The sequence below is a fragment of the Pan troglodytes genome, chromosome 2 (genome assembly GCF_028858775.2).
Source record: "Pan troglodytes isolate AG18354 chromosome 2, NHGRI_mPanTro3-v2.0_pri, whole genome shotgun sequence".
In the NCBI taxonomy this organism is placed as follows: domain Eukaryota; kingdom Metazoa; phylum Chordata; class Mammalia; order Primates; family Hominidae; genus Pan; species Pan troglodytes.
Window position 1 is genome coordinate 185,027,300 of NC_086015.1, and position 21,088 is coordinate 185,048,387.

General features: G+C 41.9%; 1 pseudogene; it reads right to left on the minus strand.

Moving 5' to 3' along the window:
• Positions 1–208: 208 nt before the first annotated feature.
• LOC112208606 (zinc finger CCHC domain-containing protein 10-like) lies at positions 209–19,514 on the minus strand (annotated as a pseudogene).
• Between the last annotated feature and the right edge of the window lie 1,574 nt (positions 19,515–21,088).

Below are 21,088 nucleotides of genomic sequence, written 5' to 3' on the forward strand. Positions count from 1 at the left end.
TTCTGAGACAGAGAATTTTCAAACTGAAACAGACTTTAGAGGTCCTTTACTTCAATTGTCTTCAATATAAATGAGGAAATGAAGATTCCTAAAAGATGAGTGGTTTGTCCAAAGTCATATGAACAGGGCAAATACAACAAGAATCTAGATCTCCTGGCTCCCTGTTCAGTGTTAACTAATAATAGTTGTAGCTTCCCCCAAAAGTTCCTTATGAACTCTTTGAACTCATCTTGTTTTCTGGAACTTTCTCTAGAGGGGGTCTCACGGGTAGTAGACACCAGAGGATGCTGCTGCCCTTGTGGGGTTCAGGTATGAAGTGATCAGGTATGATGACATGGCCTAAATCTCTGAAAGGCTTAAAGGAAATGGAAAGACCTGGTATTTAACAAGACCTGAAACAGGTGTCTTGCTTGTTCACAGAATCTTTCCAGAGAATACCATAATACATCCTGAAAGAGAAGAGAAAATCATAAAGTTTTAAGGAGATTAGATAGTTGAGATTAGCTTTTTGTGATCTTGCAATGTTTTCACTTATTTCCAAATCGTATAACGCCGAGTATGTTGAGCAATCAGGTGAAAATCACATGCAAACAGAGTCTAAGTACTGATAAGAATCCTAAAGGTAAACAATGAATTCCTACTAATGGCTAAGTCACTAAGGTAAGATCCAGTCTAAATACACACCCTTGGTTAAATAGGGTTTCATTAGCTCAGGTTACAGTGGCTCGGGGAAATTTTTCCTTTATGCTTGTCAAGTGAAATTAATTATATATCATCCATCAATCATTGCTGCCAAAGGAGTTATAGGTGAATACTAAGGAATCCACAGCAGCTCCCCCACTGGGCCCCCACCCCCACTCCCTACTCCTTTAGGAGCCCTCTGGGGCATATTTTGGTGCCTATAGGTAAAAGTTCCTGAGATTTTCTGGGAAGTCACAACTTACGTTTTTGGCTGATAACCTGTGAAAGTTTCCCTTTTCAAAACTTGACACTTGGTGTGTGCTTCAAGTTACTCACAAATATTTGACTTTGTAGAGTGTATCTCAGACTGCACAGCAAATTAGATTCTTGCAAGTTTCCAATGTCAAATTTTTCATATAATAAGTAATGCAAATAATTCAAGAACATTTAAAAATAGACAATACTTTTTAAAATTATAATCCATGTCCTCACCACTCCATTAAATTATTGTTTGAATTTTAATGTATTTCCTTCTATGTATTTAATATATTCCCTTCTATGTATTTTTCTTTTGTATTCACTCTTTTCTCATTATAAAAGCCATGAATGTGTAGCATAGAAAATTCAGAAAGTATGGATAAGAAAAGAACATAAAAATCGGCCATTAACTAATTTATTGGACAGACAAAGTGGCTCATGTCTGTAATCCCAGCACTCTGGGGGCTGAGGTGGGCAGATGGCTTGAGCTCAGCAGTTCAAGACCAGCCTGGGCAACATGGTGAAACCCTGTCTGTATTTAAATTAATAACTTCACTTTTTAAAATAAAAACCTTATTTATCCAGACATAATGAACCTTCCCAGTCTTTTTTAAATACACGTATTTTTTTGTTGTTGTTTTTTGAGATGAGTTTCAGTTTGCCTCCCAGGCTGGAGCACAGCAGTGCGATCTTGGCTCACTGCAACCTCTGCCACCTGGGTTCAAGCGATTCTCCTGCCTCAGCCTCCCAAGTAGTTGGGATTACAGGCTCTGACCACCGCGCCTGGCTAATTTTTGTAGTTTTAGTAGAGATGGGGCTTCACCATCTTGGACAGGCTGGTCTCAAACTCCTGACCTCGTGATCCACCCGCCTCAGCCTCCCATACTGCTGGATTACAGGCCTGAGCCACCGCGCCCGGCCTAAATGCATGTATTTTATTTTACTTAATTCTAAGCTGCTTTTTCACTTACCTTTCAAAAAAACATACATGTTTTAAAATCTGTTCTTTTCAACCGAAGAAATGTGTATACATGCTTAAAACATCAAATGATTGGCTGGGCGTGGTGGCTCACGCCTGTAATCCCAGCACTTTGGGAGTCCGAGGTGGGTGGATCACCTGAGGTCAGGAGCTTGAGACCAGCCCAGCTAACATGGTGAAACCCTGTTTCTACTAAAAATACCAAAAATTAGCCAGGCATGGTGGCATGCGTCTGTAATCCCAGCTACTTGGGAGACTGAGGCAGGAGAATTGCTTGAACCTGGGAGGCGGAGGTTGCAGTGAGCTGAGATCGCACCATTGCACTCCAGCTCAGGCCACAAGAGTGAAACTCCATCTCAAAAAAAAAAAAAAAAAAAAGAAAGAAAAAATCAAATGGTCATTTTGTTGGTGATTCGGTAGCATCTTATAATAGAAATTCATTTGATAGTCTACTATAGATGAGACAATTTGATTTTATTAGCTTTGATATTTAAATTTCCCCTCTTTTCTCTTCCCTTAGAGTATTTCATTCATCACACAGTTTTTTTTTTTTTTTTGGGACGGAGTTTCCCTCTTGTTGTCCAGGCTGGAGTGCAATGGTGCGATCTTGGCTCACTGCAACCTCTGCCTCCCAGGTTCAAGCGATTCTCCTGCCTCAGCCTCCCAAGTTGCTGGGATTACAGGCATGTGCCACTACGCCCAGACAATTTTTTTTTTTTTTTTTTTGTAATTTTAGTAGAGATGGGGTTTCTCCATGTTGGTCAGGCTGGTCTCAAACTCCCAACCTCAGGTGATCTGTCCGCCTCAGCCTCCCAAAGTGCTGGGATTACAGGCGTGAGCCACCGTACCTGGCCCAGCACACACTTAGTAAGCATATTTCTGGCCCAGGCTCTAGGTTAGGCATTAAAGATACAAGCATATTTGCTTATTTTAAAAAGTAATTATTGAGTACCTAATATGAGTCAGACAGCGTTCAAGGTATTTGGGATAGAGCAGTGAACAAATGAGGTAAAAAATCTCTGCCCTTTTGAACCATAAGTTCTGGTGGAGATGAACAGGAGATGTATTATCCTTGCTGAGGTCAAAATTCAGCATTTTTAGGAAATGAGTGGCAGAATTTAATATCTATATTTAATACTTATCAACATCTACTCTGAACTCTCCTATCCTCAGAGATAAGCACACAACAGTGAGCAAGACATCAGCACCTAAACTCAAGTGGCTTATAGTCCAGGGCGCAGTGTTTCTAAGAAGTACCTGTGTGCCTGAAAAATTATCATCCCAAAATGGATATAGTGATGCTTGTTCTGCTCACCCTATTGGATGAGTGTGAAATCAAATGAAGTGAATCTGCAAGTGCTTTGAAAGCTTTAAAATGAGGTACCTCACGAAAGAGTTAGTATTAGTGTCCTTAGCAGGGGAGATACATGTACCACATCTGAAACAAGGAGCTAGAATGCTGGAGATTGATCACAAGTCCAGAAAGTCAATGAGACTGGTGTGGGTTTTACCAACGAAGCAGACACTTTTTAAAATATTTATTTATTTATAATTGAAAAATAAATATTGTGTAGGTTTATAGTGTACAACACGATGTTTTGAAATAGGTATACATTGTGGAATGGATAAATTAAGCTAATTAACATATGCATAACTTCACATACTATTTATTTGTGGCAAGAACACTTATTAAGATGTTTTCCAAACTTTTTTTTTTTTTTTTTTTTTGGAGAAAGCATTTTGTTCTCTTGCTCAGGCAGGAATGCAGTGGGCCGATCATGGCTCACTGCAACCTCCCAGGCTCAGGCAATCCTCCCACCTCAGCCTCCCGAGTTGCTGGGACTGTATGCACTACCACACCTGGCTAACTTTAAAAAAAAAATCTGTAGAAATGAGGTCTCACTCCAGCCTGGCCAACATGGTGAAACCCCGTCTCTACTAAAAAAAAAAAATACAAAAATTAGCCGGGCGTGGTTAATCCCGGCTATTTGGGAGGCAGAGGCTGGAGAATCATTTGAAACTGGGAGGCGGAGGTTGCAGTGAGCCAAAATCAAGCCATTGCACTCACACCTGGGGGTTAAGAGCAAGATTTCTCTCAAAAAAAAAGAAAAGAAAAGAAATGAGGTCTCACCATGTTGCCTAGGCTGGTCTCAAAATCTTTAGCTCAAGCAATCCTCCCACTTTGGCCTCCCAAAGTGCTGGGATTACAGGTGTGAGCCACCGCACCTGGTCAAGACATTATTTTTTAGAGCAGTATTAGGCTTACGTCAAGATTGAGAGGAAGGTACAAAGATTTCCAACATACTCCTGCCCCGCACATGCATAGCCTCCTCTGTTATCAACATTCCCCACCAGAGTGGTACATTTATTACAATTGGTGAACCTACACTGACACACTATTATTACCCAAAGTCCACAGTTTACATTAGGGCTCACCCTTAGTACTGTATATGCAATGGGTTTGGACAAATGTATAACGATTTCCACTATCCCAGTCATACAGAGTATTTTCACTGCTCTGGAAATCCTCTGTGCTCTGCCTATTCATCATTCCCTCCCCTCTAATCCCTGGTGACCACTGATCTGTTTACTGTCAGGAGTCTCTCTCTCTCTTTTTTTTTTTTTTTTGAGATGGAGTCTTCCTCTGGCTCTGTTGCCCAGGCTGGAGTGCAGTGGCATGATCTCGGCTCACTGCAACCTCCACCTCCAGGGTTCAAGCAATTCTCGTGCCTCAGCCTGCAGAGTAGCTGGGATTGCAGGCGCCTGCCACCATGCCTGGCTAATTTTTGTATTTTTAACAGAGACGAGATTTCACTATGTTGTCCAGGCTGGTCTCAAACTCCCTGGCTCAAGTGATCCACTTGCCTTGGCCTTCCAAAGTGCTGGGATTATAGGCATGAACCACTGCACCTGGCCCATGGAGACATTTTTTAACAGATGGACAAAGACATGACCATAATTGACAATTGATCATTTCCAGAATTAAAGTCATTTGGTAAATAAGGCCCTATGGTAATACAGTAATCATAATATTTTAGTAGCACTTTACACTTTACTGTATCATCCCACTAATTCTCATAACAGTTATATATTTTCAAAAATCTATGCTCCGATTCTCATCCTTTCCCTAGCTCAGTGGTTCTTAACCTTTGGTCAGTATCAGAATCACCTGGGGAACTTGATACACTCACCAGAGCCCAGATCCTATCCTCTGTGCTCTTTATTAGCTCTCCAAGTCAATCTGATAACACACAAACATTTGTGAATCAGTACTTTTAGTTTACAATCTGACAGCTTTCAGAGCTGAAAAACATCTTAGAAATCATCCTGCTGATGTCTTTACAAGAAAGTTGACAGAGGTTTGGAGATGTTAAGTGGCTGCTCCAGGGTTGCAAAGCCAGCCAGGGCCTGAGCCATCATCACCCAAACATAGTTTTCGTACTGGATTGACCAAGGTGTCACTCCCTCCTTTCTGCTGTCTAGGGACCTCCAGGCGCATGAGTGTCCCTGCAGTGTTGGTGGCTCACAGCCACAGCTCTTGTTAGAAGCAAGTGTGATTTCCCAGAGAAAGCTGCTCTTGAGAGTTTCTAGCACTGCCTTACCTAACCACAAAAGTACTTACTCTGTCTGAGAACAATGTATTCTATGTAGTGGCCCCTGAGATAAGTTTTTAAAGCACTGTAAATTCTTCAGTTGAGGTGAAGAAATCTCCAAATTAATCTCTCCACATTAGGACATTATCACTTTCCATAGACAATCATTTCTGCATGTATCTAGGACTTTCACTTCTTTAGCTTCCTACCTAAAACTAAACGCATTCATCGATTTTCTCTGACTTTTCTCAATCTGATGCCTGGATTTTGACTCATATCCTCACAACCTGAGTCTACACATTATAAATGATACAGATACAGGATGGCACTTATTAATATACTGTTTCTGTTTTGTTTTTATTTTGTATAGGGGGTAAAAGGAGTAGAAAATGATGTGTTTTCTTCTTCTGTGAAAATATCTGGTTGCTCTTATTAAACTTTTGGCCCCCTGGAGCCTCAGCAACAAGAATATTTCTGAAATGCCCACTATGCGTCCTCATCCTTCTAGAGTGAATTGATTGATTGGTCTAGTTAACGTGACTCCTTAGTAAACTGGTTGATAATACCTGGTGCAGTGAGGGGGTGGAGGCATTTTTATCCACTCAAATTGGGATGGACTTGGTGCTACTTTGAGAGGGAAAGCTGGCAATACAGATTCAGATTAAAATGTGGGCATTCTGGCTGGGTGCAGTGCTTCACACCTGTAATCCCAGCACTTTGGGAGGCCAAGGCGAGCAAATTGCCTGAGGTCAGGAGTTTGAGACTAGCCTGGCCAATATGGTGAAACCCTATGTCTACTAAAAATACAAAAAATTAGCCGGGCATGGTAGCATGCACCTGTAATCCCAGGTACTTGGGAGGCTGAGGCAGGGGAATTGCGTGAACCAGGGGTTGCAGTGAGCCAAGATCGCGCCACTGCACTCCAGCCTGGGCAACAGAGTGAGACTCCATTTCAAAAAAAAATATTAGCTGGGCATGGTGGGACATGCCTGTAGTCCCAGCTACTCAGGAGGCTGAGGTAGGAGAATCGCTTGAACTCAGGAAGTGAAGGTTGCAGTGACCTGGGATCATGCCACTGCACTCCAGCCTGGGTGACAGAGGGAGACTTCGTCTCCAGAAAAAAAAATTGGCATTCTTTGTGCAGTTCTTCTAGGAAATTATTCTATAAAATTGTTAGCACAAGTGTGCAAAAACGTATGTACAAGGATGTTAAACATAGTGTGTGTGTGTGTGTGTGTGTATATATATATATATATATATATATAATTTTTTTTTTTTTTTTGAGACGGAGTCTCGCTCTGTCGTCCAGGCTGGAGTGCAGTGGCGCGATCACGGCTCACTGCAACCTCGGCCTCCCAGGTTCAAGGGATTCTCATACCTCAGCTTCCCTGAGTAGCTGGGATTACAGGCACCCGCCACCACTCCCGGCTAATTTTTGTATTTTTAGTAGAGATGGAGTTTCACTATATTGGCCAGGCTGGTCTCGAACTCCCAATCTTGTGATCCACCTGCCTCGGCCTCCCAAAGTGCTGGGATTACAGGTGTGAGCCACCGTGCCCGGCCTTAGTATATTTTTGTAGTAGTAATAAATAAGTAGGCCAGGCTCGGTGGCTCACACCTGCAATCCCAGCACTTTGGGAGGCTGAGGTGGGAGGATCACTTCAGTCTGGGAGTTCAAGACCAGCCTGGGCAGCATAGGAAACTCCGTCTTTAAAAATAATTTAAAAATTAGCTGGGCGTAGTGGTGCACCCTGTAATACCAATTACTTAGGAGGCTGAGGAGGGAGGAATGTTCGAGCTCAGGAGTTCAACGATATAGTGTGCCATGATTCCACCACTTCACTCTAGCATGGGTGACAGAGCAAGACCCTGCCCCCCCCCCCCAAAAAAAAAAAAAGTAAGTTTATATGTGAGTAAACAGCTGAAGGAAAATAATGATCTATTTTTGTGGAATTTTATTTTAAAAATAGAGTTGGCTGGGAGCGGTGGCTTACGCCTGTAATCCCAGCACTTTGGAAGGCTGAGGGGGGCAGATAACGAGGTCAGGAGATCGAGACCATCCTGGCTAACACAGTGAAACCTTGTCGCTAGTAAAAATACACACACGAAAAAATTAGCTGGGCATGGTGGCACGTGCTCCTAGTCCCAGCTACTCGGGAGGGTGAGGCAGGAGAATTGCTTGAACCCGGGAGGCAGAAGTTGCAGTGAGCTGAGATTGTGCCACTGCACTCCAGCCTGAGTGACAGAGTGAGACTCTATCTCAAAAAAAAAAAAAAAAGTATATACATACTAGAATACTGTATGATACTATCTGAGAGTTAAAATGAGTGAAATCTACACACAGTTGTCCCCCCTTATTTGACGTGGATATGTTTCAAGACCCCCAGTGGATGCCTGAAACTTTGGATAGTAGTGAACTCTATATACATTTTATTTTTTCCTACAGATTCATATCTACAATAAAGTTTAATTTATAAATTAGGCACAAGAGGAGATTAATAATAATAACTACTAATAAAATAGGACAAATAAGGCAGGGCGCGGTGGTTCATGCCTGTAATCCCAGCACTTTGGCAGGCCAAGGCAGGCAAGGTCAGGAGTTCAAGACCAGCCTGGCCAACATGGTGAAACCCTGTCTCTACTAAAAAATACAAAAGTTAGCCATGCGTGGTGTTGCATGCCTGTAGTCCCAGCTACTCAGGAGGCTGAGGCAGGAGAATCACTTGAACCCAGAAGGCGGAGGTTGCGGTGAGCCAAGATCATGCCACTGCACTCCAGCCTGGGTGACAAAGTGAGACTCTGTCTCCCTTCCCCCTCCAAAAAATAGAATAAATAATAATATACTGTAATAAAAGTTATGTGAATGTGTTCCTCTCTTTTCCTCTCTCACTCTGAAAATACCTTATTCTACCATATTTACCTGAAACCATTGAAAGCAAAACCGCAGTTAAGCAGGACTGCTGGAGCTGGTGAGAAAAATGCAAAATAGCATGTATTGTTTATTTGCTTATGTGTGTGGATTAACGTTATCTGTTTATCCTCTTATCTAGGATCTAAAATTAGTCAGAACTAAGAAGTGATACATATACATACTGCTAACAGTGGTTATCTTCGGAGGGTGGGGTCATAGATAATTTATTCTCTAGAATACGCTGCATTTTTTCATTGCATTACTTTTGTAATCAGGCAAAACCAAAACAAAACTGTTAAGCATAAATTTTACTAAAAAGTGAGATATATGATTCTAAAGACCATTTATTCTACCTTGGTTTCAAATTCAATCAAACTCAGTTTGGCAATTCAGTTTCCTTACAGGTTCATGCCTGTAATCCCAGCACTTAGGAAGTTCAAGGCCAGCCTGGGCAACATACTCAGACTGTCTTTACAAAACAAAAAAAAAATCCCATAGAGCTTTAATCTTTCTTCAGCATTTTGCAGATGACAATTTTAATACATTTTAGCACCTTGAATGTGGAGGAGGCCAAGACTGGGTGAAGTCGGCCTGGAGTAGCTGGAGTTAATTTAATGCAAATAAGATAGATTGGTTTGAGGGAAATATTTTGAGCCAGAGATTTCTGGTTCCCTGGAAAAGTTAATATGAATGAGAATGCAGATTTTTGGTGAAGAGGTGATAAAGGCCTTCATTATCTTCAATTAGTATTTACTGACAGTGAAAGGAGCCTGTGGCCTGGGGGCTGAATCGCCAACCTTTCAGCCCAGCCTCCAAGCCTTTCACCTTCCTGCCTACTCCGGGGTGAATTTGGCACATTTCTGTTGGATTGATTTGACTTTTGTCAAGTTCTGCCTCATTTGTGTTTAAACGTGTGTGCCTTACCTCCCTCACTAGACCATAAACTGGTGGAAAGCAGGAATAATTGTTTAAATTCATGCAGCTATACCATATTACCAAGTACCTGGGGAAGTCACAGAATAGATGACTAATAAATATTTAACTGGTTGTGTCACTTACTGTTCAGACGCCCTTTTATTTCTTCCCAAGTAAAGGACAATTTCCTGGGATCTGGTTCCAAGTAACTTCCCAGTTGTATCTTGCCTTGTGACCCTAAATGCATCCAGTGTTTTGGAGAAATGTGACTGTGAGCTGGTCCCCAAATAGAGTCAGGATCCTCCCTCCTCCGAGTAAAGCCTGACCCATCATTGCTCGCAGAATAAAATTCAAATTTTGGCATGGCATTGAGGCCCTGTCATTAATAACAAGGAAAATACTTATTCACATGCCTCCAGAACAAGTTCAAGTCTCAGCTCCCCTACCAGGAGCTCTGACCTTTGGTAAATTACTTACCCAGGAAATAAGAGTAGGAATAATGCATACCTCATAGGCTGTTAGTGAGTAATTTGCTTTGCATAGTTCCAGGGCAAGGGCTAAGTACTGGATATTGTCATTGTCATTTATTTAACACCTTTATGGTAATTATCTGTACCCCTCACCCAAGGTACAATGTTTGTTTGCCATCCATGAACCAGCAGGATTGAAACTATTGACTGCAGAAGGGTGGGGAGAAAGGAAGAACATCCGGCAGTGAAGGAACCTTGAACTTCTTTTTTATTTATTTTTTGCATTTTTTAAATTTTAATTTTAATTTTTTCTGAGATGAAGTCTCACTCTGTTGCCCAGACTAGAGTGCAATGGTACGATCTTGGCTCAATGCAACCTCCGCCTTGTGGGTTCAAGCGATTCTCTCACCTCAGCCTCCCAAGTAGCTGGGATTACAGGCATACACTACCACACCTGGCTAATTTTTGTATTTTTAGTAGAGACAGGGTTTCATCATGTTTTCCAGGCTGGTCTTAAACTCCTGACCTCAGATGATCTGCCTACGTTGGGTTCCCAAAGTGTTGGGATTACAGGCATGAGCCACTGCGCCGAGCAGAACCTTGAACTTTTTAAAAGTTAGGTTGGAATTAAAGAATAAAGGACTTCGGATACCTTGCTAAAGATTTTAAGTTTGTGGTATAGCCAATGAACTTAGAGGAGTAATGATATATTTCACTTTTCCTCTTTTTATTTGTACAAATTTATGGGTTACCTGTGCAATTTTGTCACATGTATAGACTGCATACTTGTCAAGTAAGGGCTTTTAGGGTATCCAAGTAATGATAAATTTTAAACAAGGTAATTTAGGTACATAATTGGCCAACCTCCCCAGCCTATCAGGTATTATTCTTCCAATATCTGATAATAATAATAATGAGTATTATTGTTAATAGTTACCACATATTAAATACCAATTTTATTCCACCCAGTGTATTTGGTGCTTTACATTTTCATTTATTAACTCACTTATTCACCTGCTCATTCACCTTCTCATTTATTCATTCAATGAACATTTGCTGAGCACTTCCTAGAGGCCGAGCATTGAAGTAGGCTTTGAGGGACAGTGGTAAATGAGACTGACAAGGTCCTTCCTAACCTAACTTTTAAGAAGTTCAAGGTTCCGCCAAGCGCAGTGGCTCACACCTGTAATCCCAGCACTTTGGGAGGCCAAGGCAGGCAGATCACCTGAGATCAGGAGTTCGAGACCAGCCTGACAAACATGGTGAAACCCTGTCTCTGCTAAAAATACAATACTTACTAGAGGCCAAGCATTAAAGTAGGCTTTGAGGGACAGTGGTAAATGAGACTGACAAGGTCCTTCCTAACCTAACTTTTAAGAAGTTCAAGGTTCAGCCAAGCGCAGTGGCTCACACCTGTAATCCCAGCACTTTGGGAGGCCAAGGCAGGCGGATCACCTGAGATCAGGAGTTCGAGACCAGCCTGGCAAACATGGTGAAACCCTGTCTCTGCTAAAAATACAATACTTACTAGAGGCCAAGCATTAAAGTAGGCTTTGAGGGACAGTGGTAAATGAGACTGACAGGTCCTTCCGTCATGGAATTTTCATTCTAGTGGGGATTCCGACAATAGATAGGGAAGTATGTACATATTGTGCCAAGCATTATGAAAGACAGAGCTTCACACATGTTGTTTCATTAGCTATTGATATAATCAGTATCTGGCCCCAACTCACTTTTCCATTTTCCTTTCCCATGACATACATGCTCACATACTCACAAGCACCATGCCCTTCATCTCCACTGAACTGCTTTCTGGATTTTTCTGTCTTTGTGCTTGTGCCCATACAGTTCCCTCTAACAAAATACGCTGCCGTGTATTTTTGTTTTTTGAAGGCTCGAATATCTGTTATTACTCATTTCAAATACTACCTTCTCCAAGAGCCCTTTTTCAGTCCTCCCTGTAGGGTCTAGTTTCTTCTTCCTCCATGCAGCAGGGATAGCATTTGAACTTCACATCTAGCACTTATTTAACCTGTCTGAATATTTAAAATGATTATTTGTACATATCAGTTATCTGTCTTTCTCTTCCACCCTGTTGTCAGCTGTTTGCTTTCCACCTCTGTCACTAACATCTCTTGCCTGGATTGACACATCTGGTCTGGTATAGCCAGGCTTCATCTTCTGTAATCTCTTTTCCAAACCAGGGACCCTCAATCTCCTTTCTACATTTTTCACTCCAGCTGATCCCACTCATGCGTCTGAGCACACAATTGAGAGGAGCTGCTGACAGTGATCTTATTGAAAGGCAAATCTGAGGATTTCACTGCCTTACTTAAAAACCTACCAATGGTTTTTCACAGTGAAAATACAATCCAAACCCTGTGACATGGCGCACATGGCCTTTTGTAACCTAGACCTACTTAAACCTCCAACTTCATCTCCTACTTGCCCACCAGGCCCCAACTATACCCAACTACTTGCCAGTCAGGATTTCGCCAGCCTTCATCTAGCCTTGACACATGCAGCATCCCCTGCTGTAAAGACTCATGCTAATCTCCCAGATCTCAATTGAGATGGCACCCCCTTCAGGAAGCCATGCTTGATTTTTCGTTGGCCCCTTTAATACCCGATTGCTTACTCCTGGACAAAGTGTTTTCATTCTTTATTATAATCACATGTTTAATGGTCTGTCTCTGCTGCTGGACTATAAACTCCATGAGGGAACTACCCCTGAAGTTGTTGTTCACTGCTGTATCTCCTACTGTCTAGTACCTGATGCACAGTAGAACCTGAATAAATATGTGTTGAATGAGCTCTCTTTGCATCTCATAGTCCTCTTCCAACTTTTATTTTATTTTATTTTTTTGAGATGGAGTCTTGCTCTGTTGCTCAGGCTGGAGTGCAATGGTATGATCTCAGCTCACCGCAACCTCTGCCTCCCAGGTTCAAGTGATTCTCCTGTCTCAGCCTCCTGAGTAGCTAGGATTACAGGCATGCGCCACCACGCATGGCTGATTTTGTATTTTTAATAGAGACGGGGTTTCTCCATGTTGATCAGGCTGGTCTCAAACTCCTGATCTCAGGTGATCCACCCGCCTTGGCCTCCCAAAGTGCTGGGATTACAGGCGTGATACTCCACGCTCGGCCCAACTTTTAAATATATATATATGTGTGTGTGTGTATATATATATATAGTATATGTATGTATATATGTATATAAGTATCTATATAACTATATGTATATATGACACGCTTGTTGTAAAAGAAATTCAAGCAAAACAGAATATTTGAATGCAAATATAGGTTCCCTTTTACCCTACTCTCTAACCTTCTCTCTCCAATTCTCATTCCTGGGATGTTAACTTAACGTGTATCTTTCCATTTATCTATACTATACACACACATGCACATATGCATAATACGGCTCCCACTCCCAAACCCATATGGAGTGTTTTGATAAACAGAAATGGGATATTATAGGTGATGTTTTGCTTCTTATATTTGCTTTTCAATATATTTCAGGCAGGGCATGGTGACTCACACCTGCAATCCCAGCACTTTGGGAGGCCGAGGGGAGTGGATCACCTGAGGTCAGGAGTTCAAGACCAGCCGGGCCAACATGGTGAAACCCCACCTCTACTAAAACTACAAAATTAGCCAGGAGGAGTGGCACACACCTAGAGTCCCAGCTAGTTGGAAGCCTGAGGCAGGGGAATCCCTTGAACCCGGGAGGCGGAAGTTGCAGTGAGCAGAGATTGTGCCATTGCATTCCTGCCTGGGCAACAAAAGTGAAACTTTGCCTCAAAAAAATTAATTAATTCATTAATTAATTAAAATAAATAAATAAATTCAATCTACTTTAGAGATTTTTCTATTCTCAATGTAGATTTACACCTACTATCCCATTTTTTAAATAGCTGTATATATTCTATAGTGAGGCTGTCTCACAGTTGATTTATTAGTCCACTATTAGTACACTTTGTATGTTCACATTTCACTCATGAATGCCAGTACAGCTGTAGGACAGATTTCTGGAAATGAATTGGCTGGCTCATAGAATGTAAGCATCTTTTTCTTTTCTTTTTTTTTTTTTGAAATGGATCTTGCTCTGTTGCCCAGGCTGGAGTGCAGTGGCATGGTCTCCGCTCACTGCAACCTCTGCCTCCCAGATTCAAATGATTGATTCTCCTGCCTCAGCCTCCCAAGTAGCTGGGATTACAGGTGCGCACCACCACGCCTGGCTAATTTTTTTGTATTTTTAGTAGAGATGGGGTTTCACCATGTTGGCCAGGCTGGTCTTGAACTCCTGACCTCAGGTCAGGATCCACCCGCCTCGGCCTCCCAAAGTGATGGGATTACAGGCGTGAGCCACCATGCCCGGCCGAATGTAAGCATCTTAAAATATAAAATTGTTTTTCACGTAGTTCTTAGTGGAGGAATTATCATACAAATTATCAAAAATGTTTTCTTTGTCAACCTGGTCCTTGACAAAACTGTGACAAGGGGGAAATTCATCTTTGTATTATTTCAATTCCTCTTAAAATTAAACTCTTCTGCTCCTCCCCTCTATCCCTCCCACCTTACTCAGTACACCCTACCCCACCTCATGTGACTGATACTTTTAGCAATTTAAAAAAGTGTTTTATTTATTTAGTTTGTTAGTTTTAAAAACCTATATTTAACTCAAATCATATCTTTTCTACAAATGATAACTCTTTCCAAAAAGTTAAAAAGACGTCACAGAACACTGTGATGTTAAACCAAAGACTCATCACAATAACAGCATTTTACTTTTAAGAAATATTGTGCAGTATTTCCTTTTTAACCTTTCATGCTAGATTTCAACTATGTATATCCTATGTAAACACACTAGATTAATCCTAGTCATTCATATTTATGCAGTAGACTGTCATATATGACCAGTTACCATACAAACTATAATACCATATTTTCAAAAATAGCAAAAGGCAATCTTTACGGAAGCTTAAAAAAGCGTTTAATAAAAGGCGACCAACATTGCCCTAATTTTCAGTAAAAATTACCTCTTTTTCCTACCTTTCCCCCTGCTTTGAATGGTACCTTTTATTGCATGTTAATACACAAAGATATTTCTAGCACTTCTACTTAAGTTAGCCTCTTACATGGCTGCCTTCTTTTCTGATACACTGACTTTTATCAGAAGGCACCAAGATTAGACTCCTAAGTAGTTTCAAATTTTCTGTCCCTTTTTAGGTTCCTCTAGAATAGTTTTCCTCAGAAAAGGATAACTTGAAAAACTTAAGGAACTAGAAGAAAATGAATGATGTAACACAGCAATTTGAAACTTACAGCATTCAAAAACTGTAAATATATTAATAGGCTCCTTGAACATACCACTAAGGACAAAAAGATAACTTTCTGAACATAAACGTAAAAATAGAGCACATTTATTAATAGTAGGAAAACTCCTATGCTTACAGTAACAACATATTAAATCTTACATAACACACAGCCAAAAGCATTAGAAATCCACTGCCAGATATCCTGATGCACCATTGTGAAAGTATGTCTGATACACACCACTAACATATATAACAAAGTATGGCATTTATTTCACAGAGAGAAAAGATAGTTTCATCACACAAACAGATTTGCAGATTTCAGCTTTAAGTTCTAAGGATATATTTTATTTATTTATTATTTATTTATTTATTTGAGATGGAGTCTTGCTCTGTCACCCAGGCTGGAGTGCAGGGGCACTCTCTCGGCTCACTGCAAGCTCCGCCCCCCGGGTTCACGCCATTCTCCTGCCTCAGCCTCCCGAGTAGCTGGGACTACAGGCACCCGCCACCGCCCCCGGCTAATTTTCTTGCATTTTTAGTAGAGACGGGGTTTCACCATGTTAGCCAGGATGGTCTTGATCTCCTGACCTCGTGGTCCACCCGCCTCGGCCTCCCAAAGTGCTGGGATTACAGGCGTGAGCCACCGCGCCCGGCAGACCTTTTTCTCTTGGCCTTTCTTTCTACATTGGTTTCTCCAGTGCTTTGTTGTAATAATAATCTGTTTTCTTTTAAAGCTTTCTTTAGTTCTGCTGTCCTTGAGGGCCTATGTAGGTATTTTCTTTTTCCTGTGCATTTATAAGTCCAATGTCCAAATTCCAAGCAATTCTGACATCTTACATGTTGCTTATTTGCTTCAGCTTGTCTCTGGGCTATGAGCTGATGCATGGGAGTCGCCAAAAAAAAGTGTTCTAAAAATTTATTTGGGCCAGGCGCGGTGGCTCATGCCTGTAATCTCAGCACTTTGGGAGGCCGAGGCGGGAGGATCACCTGAGGTCGGGAGTTTGAGACCAGCCTGATCAACATGGAGAAACCCTGTCTCTACTAAAAATACAAAGTAGCCGGGCATGGTGGTACATGCCTGTAATCCCAGCTACTGGGGAGGCTGAGGCAGGAGAATCGCTTGAACCCGGGAGGCAGAGGTTGTGGTGAGCCAAGATCGTGCCACTACACTCCAGCCTGGGCAACAAGAGTGAAACTCTGTCTCAAAAGAAAAAAAAAATTTTGAATTAAATTTTCCTTTTTCATGAGAAGGCATATGAATGCAAAAATTAGCAATTTTTAGTAGTAGAAGAACACTTCTTCCCTCTGTGTCCACCTTTGTTTCAGTTCATGGGGTCTCCATGCAGCCACCAGGGAAACAGCCCTCATGACTAGAAACCCAGAGGTCTTCCTAGATGCTGCCTTCCTTTAAATCACCCACAGGTAATTACCAAATACTTCCATTCCTTCTCCAGTTTATTCTGGAATTCAGCCTTGCTCTTATCACCATCATCTCCAACTAGAGTCACATTCACAGTCCTGGTCTTGGAAGTTCAGGTTGCCTTCTGCATATTATAGCCAGAGTGATTTTTTTCTAAACTATATTCTGTTCTCAGGTACCTTCTGCTAATAACCTTTTTTTCTTGAGTCGGGGTCTCACTCTGCCACCAGGCTGGAGTGCAGTTGTGTAATCATAGCTCACTGGAACCTCAACCTCCTGGGCTCAAGCAATCTTCCCACCTCGGGCCGGGCGCCGGTGGCTCACGCCTGTAATCCCAGCACTTTGGGAGGCCGAGGAGGGCGGATCACGAGGTCAGGAGATTAAGACCATCCTGGCTAACACAGTGAAACCCCGTCTCTACAAAAATACAAAAAAATTAGCCGAGCCGTGGTGTCGGGCGCCTGTAGTCCCAGCTACTCGGGAGGCTGAGGCAGGAGAATGGCGTGAACCCGGGAGGCGGAGCTTGCAGTGAGCCGAGATCTCGCCACTGCACTCCAGCCTGGGCGACAAAGCAAGACTCCGTCTCAAAAAAAAAAAAAAAAAAAAAAATCCCACATCAGCCTCCCAAGTAGCTGGGACCTCAGGTGTGTGCCACCATGCCCAGCTGATGTTTTTATTTTTATTAAAGACGAGCTGGTTTTGAACTCCTGGGCTCAGCTATCCTCCTACCCCACCCAGTCTCCCAGAGTGCTGGGATTATAGGCGTGAGCCAATGTGCCCAGCTGTTTATAATCTTTTAAAGGTTCCTTCAGGACAAATTCATGCTTCTTGGTACTCCAAGGACCTTCTCTCTCTGGCTCTAACCTGTTTAGCCTCATTTGCAGAAAACATTTCACTTATTTCCCTATCTCTGGTCCCACTGGCACCTCTACTGGTATACACTTGTGCTATGGCTTCCTGAAAGGCAATGCCATCTCTCTTTTTGTATATTCTGCTCCAACTGACTGGAATGTTCCTCCCTCTGATCTACCTTTGCTGCCTATCTCATATTCATCCTCCACGTCTCAACTGAGATAGCACTTCCTCCATGCCCCCTTCAGGTTGGCTCAGGTACCTATGTGCTATGTACTATGTGCTCATGTGCTCCCACCCCATGCTGAACATCTCTCATGCTGGCCATTCAGGTCCTTAGTTACACTTTGAGTGTAATTGCCTCTTTACTTGCTGACTCATCCTGTAGAATGTAAGTCCCCTCAGCGAGGGGATTGCATCGTGTACATTGCTGAATACCCTATGCCTAGCACAGTTCTTGTTGCAATACAAGTTTGTGGATTTGAGTGAATGTATAAATAAATGACTGGGTATATTAGATGTTTTCCAGCAGTCTGTACATTTAAACCCAGATCATAACAACAATTTCCATCTGAAAAATTTATTTTGTGCCAGGCAGGCTTAAGAGGTTGTAGGTATTATAAATTTAATTCTTAACATCATCCCATGGAGTAGACATTGTTAGCACCATTTAATGGGGATGCTGAGATGCAGAGAAGTTAAGCAACTCGCCCTCATTCATAAAGCAAGTGAGGGGCAAACTTAGGATGGTAAGATTGTCTGATCTCAGATCTTGTGCCCTTAAACTAACAGCTGCTTTGGGATTCTGCCTCTGCTGTTTTCAGTTGGTCCTGATGCTAATGGAGGGCTCTGCTGGGTACAGTGGATCTGCACTTGGTCTGGTGGAGATGTCTATATTCTCTGGTGGAGATGTCTATACTCTTCAGAAAACAAGAGTAGGTGCTTATCACTTTCTTTGTCAGAGTAGGGCCAGTCAAGAAGGGATCATAGAAGTACTTTTTCCTAGTGGGCCAGAATAAATATTTAGAATATCCAGTTTTATATGTAATGTTTAACTTTTTATTTTGAAATAATTTTAACTTAGTTGCAAGAATCGTAGAAAGAATTCCTATATACCTGTCAACCAGCTTCACCAATTGTTAATATTTTGCCCAATTTGTTTTACTTTTTTCTCAAAAAAAAAAAAAAAAAAGTGTGGCCAGGCACGGTGGCTCACGCCTGTCATCCCAGCACTTTGGGAGGCTGAGGTGGGCGGATCACCTGAGGTCGGGAGTTTGAGACCAGCCTGACCAATGTGGAGAAACCCCATCTCTACTAAAAATACAAAATTAGCCGGGCAGGGTGGCACATGCCTTTAATCCCAGCTACTTGGGAGGCTGAGGCAGGAAAATCACTTGAACCCACGAGGCAGAGGTTGCGGTGAGCCGAGATCGTACCTGGGCTCCTATAGCAAAATTGCGTCTAAAAAAATTTTTTTTGTTTTCTTTTTTGAACCGTTTAGGTTCCAGTCATCTTCCCTCTTTACCCCTAAGTAATTCAGCATGTATCTCCTAAGAACAAGGGCATTTTCTTCCATAATCACAGCAGTTATTAAATTCAGAAAATTTAACATTTATTAAATACTATTACTGATATTCGAGTTTCACAAAGTACCTCAACAACGTCCTTAGGCCAGGCAGGGTGGCTCATGCCTGTAATCCCAGCATTTGGGGAGGCTAACTCAGGATAGATGACTTGATCCTAGGAGTTCAAGACCCGCCTGGGCAACATAGTGAGACCTTGTCTCTACTAAAAAAAATTTAAAAAAGAAAAAATATATATAATGTCACTTATAGAATTTTCCCCCAATACAGAATCTAGTCTAGTGCATTTGTTATTTGTCTTTTTTTTTTTTAAAGCTCCCCCTCAGTGTTTTTCTGAACTCTTTTGAGCACGTGCCCTTAATCAAGTTCAGAGATGGCTGTGTTTGTTATGATCTAATGTGTTTGGCCAGGAGTTAGATACTGAGACCCCAGGTTTGCCCCGCTTTTGGCTTTGAAAAGTTCCTGAGGCCTCAGTTTTTTTTTTTTTTTTTTACCTGCTAACAGGGAAATGGGAGAATTGGACTTAAGCATGTCCAAAAATCCTCTCACAGCCCTCAAGGGACCACAATAAATAAATAAACAACAACAAAACATTTTGTGAAGCTTTCTTAAAAAAAAAAAAAAAAGTAGAAAAAAAGCCTGCCTCCTTCAGAATCTGTCAGTTCTGAAAGCCTGCTAAATGATTTTATTTTCCGGATGTCTTACCTCTCTGATGTTGTCTTTTCTTCTGCCATTATCTTTTGCAAATGCTTGGCTGACAGTCTTTTCATCTTAGAAGTATTTTGAACATAATATGATGTTTATTTAATGTCTCATGTGCTTCAGGAGATAATGACCAGAAGAAGGAACTGTTTACCCATTTTTTGAGCACTATGGCTTATTCAGCTCCAGACTTTCCAGAGAGCCTGTATTAATTTGTCTTTATTTTGTCAGTTTGAAGTTAGATTAGCACTTGTGAGTTTTAATCTTTCTTTTCTGAAATCTGATGTGAATTTTTTTCCCAGATTCCTTGGCATTGACACTTCATGTTCATGAGTTTCGTAACCCAGATGCAAACATTTTGCTGGAAAATCCATAAGGTGGCTGCAAAGTGGTAAAAATTTTTTTTTTTTGAGATGGAGTCTCACTCTGTTACCCAGGCTGGAGTGCAGTGGCACAACCTCAGCTCACTGTAACCTCCGCCCCCCGAGTTCAAGCGATTCTCCTGCCTCAGTTTCCTGAGTAATTGGGATTACAGGCGCCTGCCACTGCGCCAGGCTAATTTTTTCGTATTTTTAGTAGAGATGGGGTTTCACCATCTTTGCCAGGCTGGTCTGGAACTCCTGACCTCGTGATCCACCCGCCTCGGACTCCCAAAGTGTTGGGATTACAGGCGTGAGCCACCGCGCCTGGAGCAAAGTTGTAAAATTGTGAGAATGACATTTTAGCCTCAAAATTTCAAAAATAATTTTTATTTTCTCCTCCCTGCCCCCTTAATTACTATTTCAAGAGAATGGCAGATTTTAAGGTGGCAGGTATTTGTTACGTCAAAAGTTATTTTTCCTCACGGAAATTACATACAGATCTAAAACATCTGTGACTTCAAACATCTGTGAGCATTTGCTGAGTGCCTGCTCTGTTCAGGTACTACTTTGGCCCTGGGGATGCAGCAACGAATTGGAGCAATGAGTTTGGCAGGGGAGAGAGATTGTATACATATAATTTCAAAGGTCAGATAAGTGCTCTGCTAGAAGTACTGACATGCGTAAAGGAGTGATCAGCTCTGCCAAGAGCAATGAGATGAGCCTGTTCCCATGTTTATTAGCTTTAAAGCCTTAATATGTCACTTTGCAGGCAATCCGTGAATTATTCCCTGAGGGATGTTTCTACTTCACCTTCCCATTTGATACAGGTTCACTGAACTCTGAGCTCTTTGAAGGATGTAACTGCTTTTTGTATCGTCAGTGAACCAGCAGGGTGTCTAAGCTTGAAGCTGGGCACATAGTAGGCCCACAACAAACATTTGCTGAAATCACAAGTCACATTGAGGCCTGGCGTGGTGGCTCACACCTGTAATCCCAGCACTTTGGGAGTCCGAGGTGAGCAGATCACTTGAGGTCAGGAGC